The sequence below is a fragment of the Armigeres subalbatus genome, chromosome 1 (assembly GCF_024139115.2).
Source record: "Armigeres subalbatus isolate Guangzhou_Male chromosome 1, GZ_Asu_2, whole genome shotgun sequence".
NCBI lineage: Eukaryota > Metazoa > Arthropoda > Insecta > Diptera > Culicidae > Armigeres > Armigeres subalbatus.
In genome coordinates this window covers 140,782,746-140,795,034 of record NC_085139.1, presented here as the reverse complement: position 1 = coordinate 140,795,034, position 12,289 = coordinate 140,782,746, and the positions used below count along the sequence as shown (strand labels likewise).

General features: G+C 39.9%; 1 protein-coding gene across 4 annotated transcripts in view; it reads right to left on the bottom strand.

Moving 5' to 3' along the window:
* Positions 1 to 12,289, bottom strand: part of LOC134205183 (sodium/hydrogen exchanger 9B2) — a 109,387-nt gene that overhangs the window by 12,257 nt on the left and 84,841 nt on the right. The window lies entirely within an intron of this gene.

Genomic DNA, 12,289 nt, shown 5'->3' with positions numbered 1-12,289 from the left:
AACAATCTTTAAATCGTGAGCTTTGGTGCCAAACGTCCGTTAGTTTAGACTTGAACTATTAACAAGGAGTCATCACCCATTACAATTTCGTCCCTTGGAGATGCAAGACGAGAAATGGCTCTACAACTGTTTGATAGAATCTTTAAATTCCAAAGAAGAAGAAAGAAAAAAAGCCGGGTGCTATTATCTGATGTTTAAAAAAATAAAAATTCACGAAAATAAAAACATGAAAAAAATTTAAATATTAAATGGATTCAATGGATCTTTCCATGGCCCAGCGGTAATATATGTACTTTGAAGCAGACCAAGCTAAGTTCAAATTGTGAGCCTGGGTCATAAATGTTCTGTGCTTTCTTGTGGAAAAAAAATGCTTCAAAATTTAAAATGTACCAAATGATCAAAATTGACCAAATAAAGACTAGCTCTATAAAAAAAACGAGCAATGGGTAATGTTTTCAACATAACCGCGAGTAGACGTAGGACTTGTATAAACGTAACGTATTTACATTTAACTTCTAACTTTTGGATCTATGAAGTTTGATTATAGGCAGTGTTGGTAAAATCGTTCATAAAACTCAATAATTGAGCGCTCCCGCGCAAACTAACTCGTTTGCGATTTTAAAATAATGCATCACGTCTGAGTTTTTCATACCAAAACGGATCATTTCACTCATTTTTCAAAAAATCATTTCGCTCTAAAAAGTGTTTTTAATCAATTTGGGGACAATTTATTGTTTACACATCCAAGAGTATCCATTGTTCTATGTCTTGAACGTTAATTTACTGTTATTTTACGAAGGAGAACAAAAGAAAACCTACGATGAATCAAATGGATGATTCAACTCGGCCATGATTTTAAAGGTGCTGAGTTGGGTGTGTTTCAACTCACGAGTGATTTGAATCATTCTTGAGTTTTGAGATTTTGAGTTTTTCCCATGACTGTTTATAGGTATTGATATTGCAAATTATTAATTTCGACTGTAGTTTAATGCTTCGGAGATGGCTTTTCAGTCTTGACAAAATCAAAACACTGTTATTTAATCTTGTCCGGACAAGATTAAATAACAGTGTTTTGATTTTGTCAAGACTGAAAAGCCATCTCCGAAAGATATTGCAAACGACAACTTCCATGCTGTGTAGAATTATTAGCAATTTGATTATTCAAAACCTCTGGAAATAAAACTAATAATTAAATACATAATTAGAATTGCTTTGTTTCTAACTATTAAGCCCTTATTTACTCAAGCAAACGTAGGGCATTTATATTTTTTTTATTATGATAGTATTTGAAGTTTAAAAATACTATTTATAAAATTTTCAGACTTGGGCAAAATGTGTAATTTTAGGGGAACTGTTCCGTTTTCCAAACAAAGAAATACAGCACCAATTTCGTTGCTTCTTTTTGCTAATATGCGTGCTTACTGTTGAAAAAAATCACAACAATAAGAAACAAGTCAAGGAGCAGTAACCCTACTAAAATAGGGGTGGTACTGCTAATACGTCAAAATTATTCAATATTTTGATTCCAAACTCTACGTCAAGTTTAATAATACAATTTCTCAGAAAATACAAAACAAAGAATATGATAAAGTTTATTTAAATATTCTTTCGGAAATTATTTTTTGCGAACTTTTTTAAAACATTCACAAGTAATACAGGGAAATTTTCTAATCTAAAATGGATATTAACACCATTGTTGATTGTGCATCTTTAATTGCTAATGCCTTCTGCAAACAAGTGAAAGTAATTGTTTTAATCAAATTTTTATTTCCATCAGTGTAGTTGATTTTGTTTGCTGGGGAATCAGAATTGTTATAGTATAACCATGTTTTAATGTACGTGTCGTTTAGTACCAAGCACAACTTAACATATGGTCAGTAATATGGATCATGTGGATTATGAAACCAATCACCTGGATGAGCAAACCAAATCTCTCTAATTTTATTCTTCTTCATCCACCACCGTTGCCCTCGCTGCCTCAGCCATCATCGGCCTCTAGCCGTGAACTCCGAGCGATACGATCGGCGATTGCATCCATTGCAACCGACACCACTGCATCCGACCATCATCAAGCACAAAAAATGCGCCCACTTCTTTCATGCATATTTGCAGACCCAGCAGCAATTCTACCGCTGGTGACTGCATGCCGTCGCTGTGTAGGTAAACAGAGCGAACGAACGAGCGAAACGAAAAAATGCGCTAGCAAAAAGCACGTCGGTACGCGCTGCTGTCATAAATTGTAATGACTCGCACACGGCAGACACTGCCTCTTTTATACACAAAGAAAATCCGATAGACCCGAAGGCCCGTAACACACCGCATTCTGATGTCCGTGTTAGGAATGCACGGGATTGGTTACATACGATTTTTTTACTGGATTTGGAAAGAATTGAAATTTTCAATAGCTTATCGTTAATAATCTTAAGTTTCAATGAAATAGGCAAATTGCTGGAGAGTGTTCGAGTCGATTGATATATAAATCTTAAAAATCCATCGAAAGATAAAGGCACTAGTAACGTTCAAAATCTTCCCTTCCAGCGTAACGCTCTCGATTTCCAAAAATCTAAATGACACCCAGTATAGTAAAGAAAGACGTAAGTCCTACGTCAAAAAAACAAATCAATTGGTTCAGTTCTTACAGCGGCCAACTGAAAAATTCAGTGTAAAAACAATTCAAATCCAGAATCAGATTATGTATCGCATAGGTGTTGCTTAGTGAAGTCGACAATTTCTCTTTCATTTCTGCCTATAAGTTCCTTTATGTTGTAAAAGCCAGAAGAAAAATCATAAGGGTTGTGTACAAGACACGACCGCCCGACGTAAACTACGTAAACCAGTTTGGTGAAATGAAGAATCTAGTGCCAGTGCAAGAATACATATTTGCAGCAGCTCTCTACAATACGCGCTTGTTATTCTGCTACGAACGGCAACGTAATTCTGCTACGACGTCGTACTTTGAACAAATTCGTCTTGCCTCAGTCTTCCTATGTTTAAAAAGGTGGCCCAGAGAAGAATCGATTAATTCCCAATAATGCATATTTCGAATCACTAACGACCACACGACCCACGTCATTGGCTGGAATAACAAAACCAAATAAGAATCTTGAAAGAATTAAATTTGATTGCCACTGAAGCCATCCATGCGAATACATATTTGTAGCATCTCCCTCCGACGCACGCTCGTGATTCTGCTACGGACGCCAGGCAACTTTACGGCGTCTCCAAGCGGTTAATTTGCACTTTGGAAAAAAATCGCCTCGCCTCAATCTTCCTTTGTATAGAATGGAGGCCTTGAGAAGAACCGATTTTCCAATATCCTATATGTATTTGGAATAAACATTGCTCAGCTACTCCGCCGATGCTTAGATTTTATCTCGATTAATCGATTACTTTCGATTTTTGACGATTATTGAATCGATTCATCGTTGAGTAGTAATCGAATCAAAATTAATCGATTATCATAACGATGAATTGATTAATCGAAGTAATCAACATCTAAAAGTTGTCGTAAAATACCAATTAATCGATTAGTAACTAATCGATTACTCTCGATTATTAAATCGATTAATCGTTGGGAAGTAATCGATTCAAAATTTATCGATTAAAACAAATGATATTATAAATGAAATGCCACGCGCGCGGGGGAAAGCAGCTTTCTTATAATCAATAATGATGGCCCATTAGTCCCGCCTCTTTGTTGTCCAGTATGACTGCAAATATTGTGTACCCGTCACACACTCACTAAAGGGGCGTGGCTACAGGTTCAACTTTATTGATTACAAGAAAGCAGCTCTTCCGCGCGCGCGAGCCATTTCGTTCGAGATGTCGCGAAAAGCAGATCGTAGTATTAGCATCGGCATCGGCGGAGCTCCTACCGGAAATCTTATTCTCACTGATGGTGTGGGTCGTGCGGTCGTCGTCATCAACATCAGCAGCGCTCAGATTAAAATTTTCTTGTCTGAAGTACTAACGATTGGCTACCAAAGTAAAACTTAATTGCTTGGTGATGGCAGATTGTTTTCCATCGGTAGCAGAATCACGAGCTCGCGTCAGAGAAAGACGCTGCCGAAAATTATTCGCGTGGATAGCAGTAGCAGTCAAGTGAAATTTCCCCTCCAGATTATAATTTTAGTAGATAGTCTGCTACTTGCTTCAGGTTTTATTTTCATCCATGCGAATACATATTTGCAGCTCCTCCTTCTGACACACGCTCGTGATTCTACTACCGACGGCAACATTCTGCTGTCGCCAAGCGATTATAATTTGCACTTTAGAAAAAAATTCGTCCAGGTTTAACCTTCGCTTCCACAAAATTGTGATCTATCGATCGATTGTTAATAATCACAAACTGTAATAAAACCATTTAAGAATCTTGATAAAATTTCACTTGGCTGCCACTGATCCATACATTATGGCGTCGCCAAGCGGTTAATTTGCCCTTTGAATAATATTCGCCTCGCCTCAATCTTCCTTTGTATAAAATGGTGGCCCTGAAAAGAACCGATTAATTCCAAATAATGCATATTTCGAATCACTAACAGCTGTTGACGACGACCACACGATCCACTCCACGAATATAAATTGCTCAGCAACTCCGCCGATGCTAAGATCGCTCTCCGCGACATTTCAAATGAAATGCCTCGCGCGCGGGGGAAAGCAGTTTTCTTATAATCAATAAAGATGGATCATTGACCCGCCTTTTTGTTGATCGATATGAGTGCAAATATTGTGTAACCGTAACACTCACCAAAGGGGCGTGGTTACAGGTTTAACTTTATTGATTACAAGAAAGCAGCTCTTCAGCGCGCGCGAGCCATTTCGTTAGAGATGTCGCGAAAAGCAAATCATAGTCCCACCGTCGGCTTCGGCGGAGCTGCTACCGAAAATTTTATTCTCATCGATGATGTGGTTCATGCGGTCGTCCGCGCTCAGATTAAATTTTCTTGTCTAAAGTACTAACGATTGGCTGCCATCAGAGAAAGTAGCTCTTAAGTCACAACTTGAGGCGAGATAAATTTTGTTCAAAGTAAAACTTAATTGCTTGGTGATGGCAGATTGTTTTCCATCGGTAGCAGAATCACGAGCGCGCGTTATAGAAAGACGCTGCCGAAAATTATTCGCGTGGATATCAGTAACAGTGATGAGGTGAAATTTCCCCTCAAGATTATAATTCTAGTAGGTAACCTGCTACTTGTTTAAGGTTTTATTTCCATCCATATTCGCAACTCCTCCTTCTGACGCGCGCTCGGACTGGCACTAATGCTATGATTCCGCTACCGATACCAACGACAGCCATTCAATGATTCGGCTCTACGCACGCCGTTAATGGCAAGATCCAAAAAATGCTGCTTGTAACACGGATGTAAAGATGTACTGTTGTTGCCACGACCGCCACCACCATCGAACGAAAAATTCTCATCCGCACCACGCATTGGTCCGCTTTCCACGGGGCTTTTCATACACAGGGAAAACGAAGCAGTGGATCAAAAGGCCCGTATCTTACTGCAATCTGATGTCCGTGTTGGGGATTCATGAACGGGATTGATTATTTCTGAATTTTTCACCCGGTTTGGAAAGAAATAACATTTTCAATAGTTTGCCGTTGATAATGAATAGTTTTAATACAATTAGCAAATTGGTGGAAAGTTTCCGAATCTATTAATAAGATAATCTCGAAAATCCGTTGAAAAATAAAGTCGCTATTACCGTTTGAAATCTTACATGATTTCGTGACGGTCCCCAATTTGGAAATTTTCATTTCGCACCCTGTATCCGAGGCTTCCCCTTAGACGTAGTTTACGTAAATAAAAACATATTCAAAGAAAATTCCCTATAAATATTTCCAGTCTTTGCATAATAATTCTTCATATCAATAATAAAACAGTTCAAATTGGTCCATATCCATTCTGTATGATGCGTGGCCGTATGAAAAGATGTGCACCAGCAGCATCAGTTTTTAGCATCACACCACCGCCGACATTTTCGCATCGGCGCGCTGCCGTTTCTATGATTTACCACGCCGAAGTCCGTCGAATTCCCCGAATGATATCCCCAAAACATCCAATTGAAACTTCGGAGAATTTTTCGTGAATGTTATTCCTTCCAAATTCCATTTCCCGTAAAAATTTCAAAAACTTTTCCGCTGAAATCCACAGATTTTTTTTAATTCTGGAAATATATATTGTTTTTCATTTGTTTTGGTGTTTGAGTTGGCCATTTTACATGCGGATCAATCCACTTTGCATTTACGTTGTCTTTCTTGGCAATTACACGATAATTTCATTTAATTGAAAAATGTTCAAGCACTGCTGGGAAAACAAACGAGTTTTTTTTGCTCCAAATTCAAACTAGAATAGTGTTCGAGAATTTGCAATGAAACTGATTCTATTCTTAACTGTTATTTTTTTACTGGTGAGCACCCAATGCGAGCCCAACTCGAACTAGTTCGAAGAAGCTTGACAGTTCTTTGTTGACAAAAAAATCACATCAGTGCTAGGTAGGTTAGGTACTTGAAGTTCGTGATGCCCCATTAGGCAAGGCCATTGTTTCATGTGTACAGAAATTTGGGTTGTATAATTATGGATTTTACGATTTCTCAAATTAGGGATGAGGGATAACGGAAAATCCGTCAATCCATTATCTCCCAAACTATCACAGCGCTAAAAACAAAACATATAAACTGTATATTCGGTTCAAGAAAACCCGATAACAATAGTTTATCGAGTAATCAGAATTCAGGTATGGAACTTTTTTTTGTCTTTATTAACGAGTCTTTCAGCTCAAGGCTGGCTCGTCTCGTAGGTATGGTACTGTCAAATGATATGAAAATCTTATTTTTAAAAGCTTTTTTCGGCATGCACTGCATCTCTTACATTGAACTATTATACCCATACTCTTTATTTTGCCCTTGACTTTCGTTTGAATTGCTATATAAAAACAATGGAACAGTCGCATTTTTGAAACATGGTGTAAAGCCACTGTTGGAGCCGGACCCTACAACTACTAATTAAAATTTATTAAGTTATGCTTTATTTTAATCGATGCACTAACCCATTTCCAAAACCATTCTATTCCGTTCTGAACGTTCACATGCGAGAACGCTAAGAAGAGCGCAAATTAAACAATATTCACTATCTGTGGACTATCGAGTAACATTCTAAATCCAAATCAGTGACAAATAATAATTCAAATCGTACGGTCGATCTCGTTCCTTCCCATATTTTTACCCGCTTCGTTAGCGTCGTAAGAGAAATATCACAAGTCCCTTGCTGGAAAGGAACTTTGTACATCATTTGAACCCTAGCTGAAGGGTTGAAGAGCCAAGGTGGCCTTCTGTGTTTTGTAACGGACTTAGAAAGCCCTTCGAGACCAGGCATAGTTCGCGCTCGAACATTTTTTGGTCCTTCGAGCCGGATAGATGGCCAAACTGCGGTTGGAATGTGTTATAAAGTGCCGGTATTAAATCAAAGTGATAACTAGACGGTTATTGCACATTGGCAAGAATGCGCCATCGCACTCGGAGGTTGCTACCAAGAAGGGTACACCTCAGTGTTAGTGTGTGGAGCCCCCAAGTTAAGGAATAAAATTGTGTGACCACTGTAGGTGGGTGATGAAAAAATTGTATTTGGTGCCTCACGAAAGTGTCAGGGTTGACACCACTCTGTTGGTGCAGGAGAAGACATTTTGTGACCATCTTGGGTTCATTAGCGGCAATGAACAAGTTAATTGGTGCGTGATCGGACGTGTTCCAGGTAGGACAAAGAAAATATTGAAATTCAAATTTGTAGTTATGTTTTGTGCGGTCAGTGAGTAACTGTACGATTAAAAGTATTTCATATATGAGACGGAACATCCGGGTTGTTTTATGAATATATTTTAATAGTTTTCTTGGATATATGTTTATTGACAAACGCTATATATTGTCAAATAGAGCTTTCTATTATTTACCCAACACACTAACACAAATTTTCCTTTCCTAGATATCTATGAAGTTCCCTGCATCTTCACTATGTGTTGAACTAGCATTCCTTTCGTTCCTTCCGTGATTATAAGAACGTGGTCAGCTAACTACCCCAAGTACCAATTTGCAACAAAATACAGTAGATTTCTCAGTTGAGCATTGTACGATTTGCTCATTCACATATGCTATCTTGCGTTCATCTGCGGTCATTGAAACCTCAGTTACCGTTGAACCCAAATTCCAACCAAACTGAATTCAACTCCATTTGGTTGGCGAAAGTTGGGTTACAACAAGATTTTAATCCTATTTTGAATTTCAAGATAGTTTACTGCCGTTTAAAATGATTTTAACTACATGTAGCATTTTTACTGTCAACGTATTTCGGTTTCTGATTCCTTTTCCTCCCATTAATAGTGGTACATGTGCAATTGTATTTTTGTATTTGTATGTGTATTTTGTATGTGTATTTTTCACTACTATCTTCAGGCACACAAGTCATAACGTGTTGATACAGTTTAGTTGCAAAAAATTGCAAATATGAATTTATTATTCGATGTTTTTGGGAAAATGCGTCTCCTGGAAAATTTACTCAATGTATCGTGTACCACTTTCGTTGGCACCGGTTCACATAATTCAAGCGGAAACCTTTCGCGCTCTTGATTGTGTTGATGCGTAGGTTTTGATTTGTTCTCGACAGGAAAGAACAAAACCGTGCTGTACGTGCCATGAAAGAAACCATCCGCTGCTTTACGATCCCACTTTATCCAAATCATCGTCGAGTTCAACTGGGTCATAAAATTTTTCCGTTCTACAACCGTCTACATCTACTAGCATCGGCACTTGGAGCTCTGCTCCTCCAAATGGCAGTCCGAACTGCATGGAATACTATTTCGTTGGAAATGGTTGTCCTCAATGTCCTCAAGGGCCTTACTGGACTTGGCTTCAACGTCCATTTGGCAGTGAAGCTTTATAGGAGCTCCATCGTGGTGAAAAGCTTCCGTTAGTGGACGGACTTCCATGGTTGGCTGAAACGCCATTTGGATGAACTGTCACTGGCGCCGCATCCAGCCAACACAATTGTATTCCTCGGATCTGCAACCTTACTACGAAAAAAGATCCCTTAAAAACTAAGCTTCAGAAGTTTTGAGAAATAAAAGACATCTCCGACGGATCAGCACTATCCATTGAAGAAGATTGCTGTGAGAAGCACTACGTAGCTAAAACCAGCCGTGATCCTTCTGGAAGGTACACAGCCAGTCTTCGTAAAATCTTTTAAATGACGTATACCTCCAATTAGGTCACATAAAAAAGCTCCTGGATCCGGTAGACGACGATCAACCGCATTGCCATATACCGCGCCATGCCATCTTGAAAGAGTCAACTATATCTACAGAGGTCAGGGTCGTTTTCGATGCGTCGTGCACGACATTTTCTGGATATTTATTGAACGGTACACTCTTGGTCGGTCAAGTCCTCTAATAGAATCTGATTTTCATCGCGTTGCGGATTTGCTTCCGAACCAACTCCAACGATCCCATTTCCACCTACGAGCTGCAGACTGTGACCAACGGCACCGCATCTGCTCCGTACGAGGAATCTGCAGCAGTTTCCGGCTGCAGTAGATTCAGACATTTACGATTTCTACGTTGAAAATTTTCTTTCAGGCGCTGATGACGTAGAATCTGCAATCTGTGACGTCGATGCTGAAGACTGCTGACTTTCCAATCAAGGAATGAGTATCATATGTTCCAAAAGTTCTGCATGGTGTTCCTTAGGAAGATTTAGCCGTTCAACCATTGCATGAACATCATGACGAGCAGGCCGTTTCAACGCTGAGCCTCGTTTGGGAGCCAAAAACCGACACATTACGGTTCAAAGTCTACCTTGCCTTAGTCCCGAAAAAGCGAAAGATGATGTCTATTATCGCTCAAATCTTCGGTCCATTCGGTCGTTTATGGGCACTGAAGCAGAATGGGGAAGCCTGTGAGTTGGATACAGCTCTCGCAACCGGGTTAATGAGGAGTGGAAGGGGCTTCATAACACTCTACATTTACTGATCCAAATTCGTGTCCTGGATTTGTTTCGCTTCCGAACGCCGTCGATCTTCAACTCCATTTCTTCGCCAACGTTTTTCAATGAGCTTATGGATTCTATTACTACGTGCGAACCGAAACCAACGGTGGCATATCTGTTCAGCTACTGACGGCAAAATCAAAGGTCGTGCAATTACCCAGATGGCATTCCATCGCTCGGTTCAGACTCTATGCTGCCCAACTGTCAACGCAGCTGTTCGAGATGGTGATTTTTGCCTTGAAGATCTCTCCTCCTGCTTATGTTTGGACAGACTCCACGACCGTTGTCCATTGGTCACGATTTCCTCTAAGTCGGAGCGAACCAAGTGCCACAAATCCAGCACTCGAACGATGTCAGTCACTGGAAGCACGCGTCTGCTCTCGAAAACCCCGCTGACGATTTTTCACGTGGACTCAGCCTTGTCAACATTGAAACCTGCAAGCGCTGGTGGAACGGCCCAATATTTTTGTCACTCGATCCAGAGACCGAATCTCATTCCCACCGATGAAGAAGTAGAGACTATCACCGAAGAACGCAATCCCTAGCAGCACACATGATACACATAGGTTATTGCAACTTATATGTGACCGGATTCAGTCACAACCAAGTTGCTGCAACCATTTTTGTCTGACTTGTGCTGCTCGGGATGTGTCACACGTTGCGATCATCATCATGCAGAATGAATTCCACGACAATCTGTTTGCACGCTACTCCAGTTTTTCTAACCTTCGTCGCGATACTGCATTCTGCTTACGATACGTGCAATCCCTGCGAGAACGAGCACTACTACGTCGAACCAACCCGGACAACTATCACCAACTCAGTATTTGCAACGAAACCGTTTCTCCATTCTCCAATGAAGAGTTGCCACATGCTGAACTCTATCTGTGTCGACTAGCCCAACAATAATCGTTTTCTGCAGAGATCTTGTAACGGTCTGCTACTTTCGGCTCAATTTCATACTTCAAAGTAAAATATAATAATAATAAAATACAATTACTATATTTAGGCGCAAACGAGTAAATTAAAATATATATATAATTGTTTTAAGAACCATTTGTAATTAAGCTAGTTGTACTAAAATAATTCACGGATTATTGATAGATGGCCAACAAAATGCATAATAGAAGTCAACTGTGGAAGTCGTCTAAAACTGGTACAAATATATTAGTAAAACGATGACGAAGGATTTAAAGACTTCTGAAATTGCAGTCATTTCCAATCTAAGTCGGTCGTAGAGTAGAAGTTAGTCCGGTGATCTCAGTTTTTATATAGCTATAATTCAAGGTGAACATATTTGACATTTAAAATATATCTTAGCCTAAAAGTTCTTAAATAATTGTAGCTAAAAAGTAAACTGAAGTGAAAGTGATTGGTAAAGTTTTTTTTATTTTCATTAGAATCAGGTGTTACCCATCACTAAGGGCGAAAACTCTGCTCTAGTGACCTGTAATTTCAATTCCAAAGGTAATACAATGCAAGAATTCATTTCTTAGATATATTATTCTAACACTATCTTTTGTCGGACCCCAGCGTCCAGCGGACACCGTTTGTACGAGCTACAAGCTAGCCATCGCATTCCGCCATCTTGCCGCATTTAAGGCGCACGTGGTACCATACCGAAAAGGAGCTCGCCACGGCCCGCCAGTGACTGGTAGACAAACGGGGACAGAGGAAGACCGGCTTGCCTGCGTCCGCTCTCGGATGATCGGGTAGCGTACCGAGAAGACCGACGCCCTCCCCCGCAACTTTAATTCGGCCTACCTTTGTAGCGAGGATCCCCGGTGACGCAACGGTTATAAGACGTCATGACCTATCGACATCTAGTACGCTAGTTGTTGTGCTGCTAATTCATCGCACGGAAACGGTGCGTCCCGGTTGACGAACCGCAACGATCGAATTGAAAACCCCTTGCAGGTATGTCCGTTCCACGGCCATGGTTAAACACACCCTTTCCCTACACTTCACACTATCACGGAAAAATGAATCAATATAAGCAAGAATGAATTCAACAGAACTTATCATTCTTTACTTTTATTTCATATTCCAAGAGCCCTGCGGTTATTGTGTCCGCCCAGGAACTTCTTGCTGTCAGTTCACTTCGCTTTACGTTCACCTTGACTTAAGTACGTATACGTTGCGATCACTGCGGTCATTCTGCGAGTTTGCCTTGGTTCATTTCTATGTAGTTGCGACCATCTATTTACGTTAGCTCATAACAACCGTTGAAAATCCCTAGAGATAAGCACTCATACT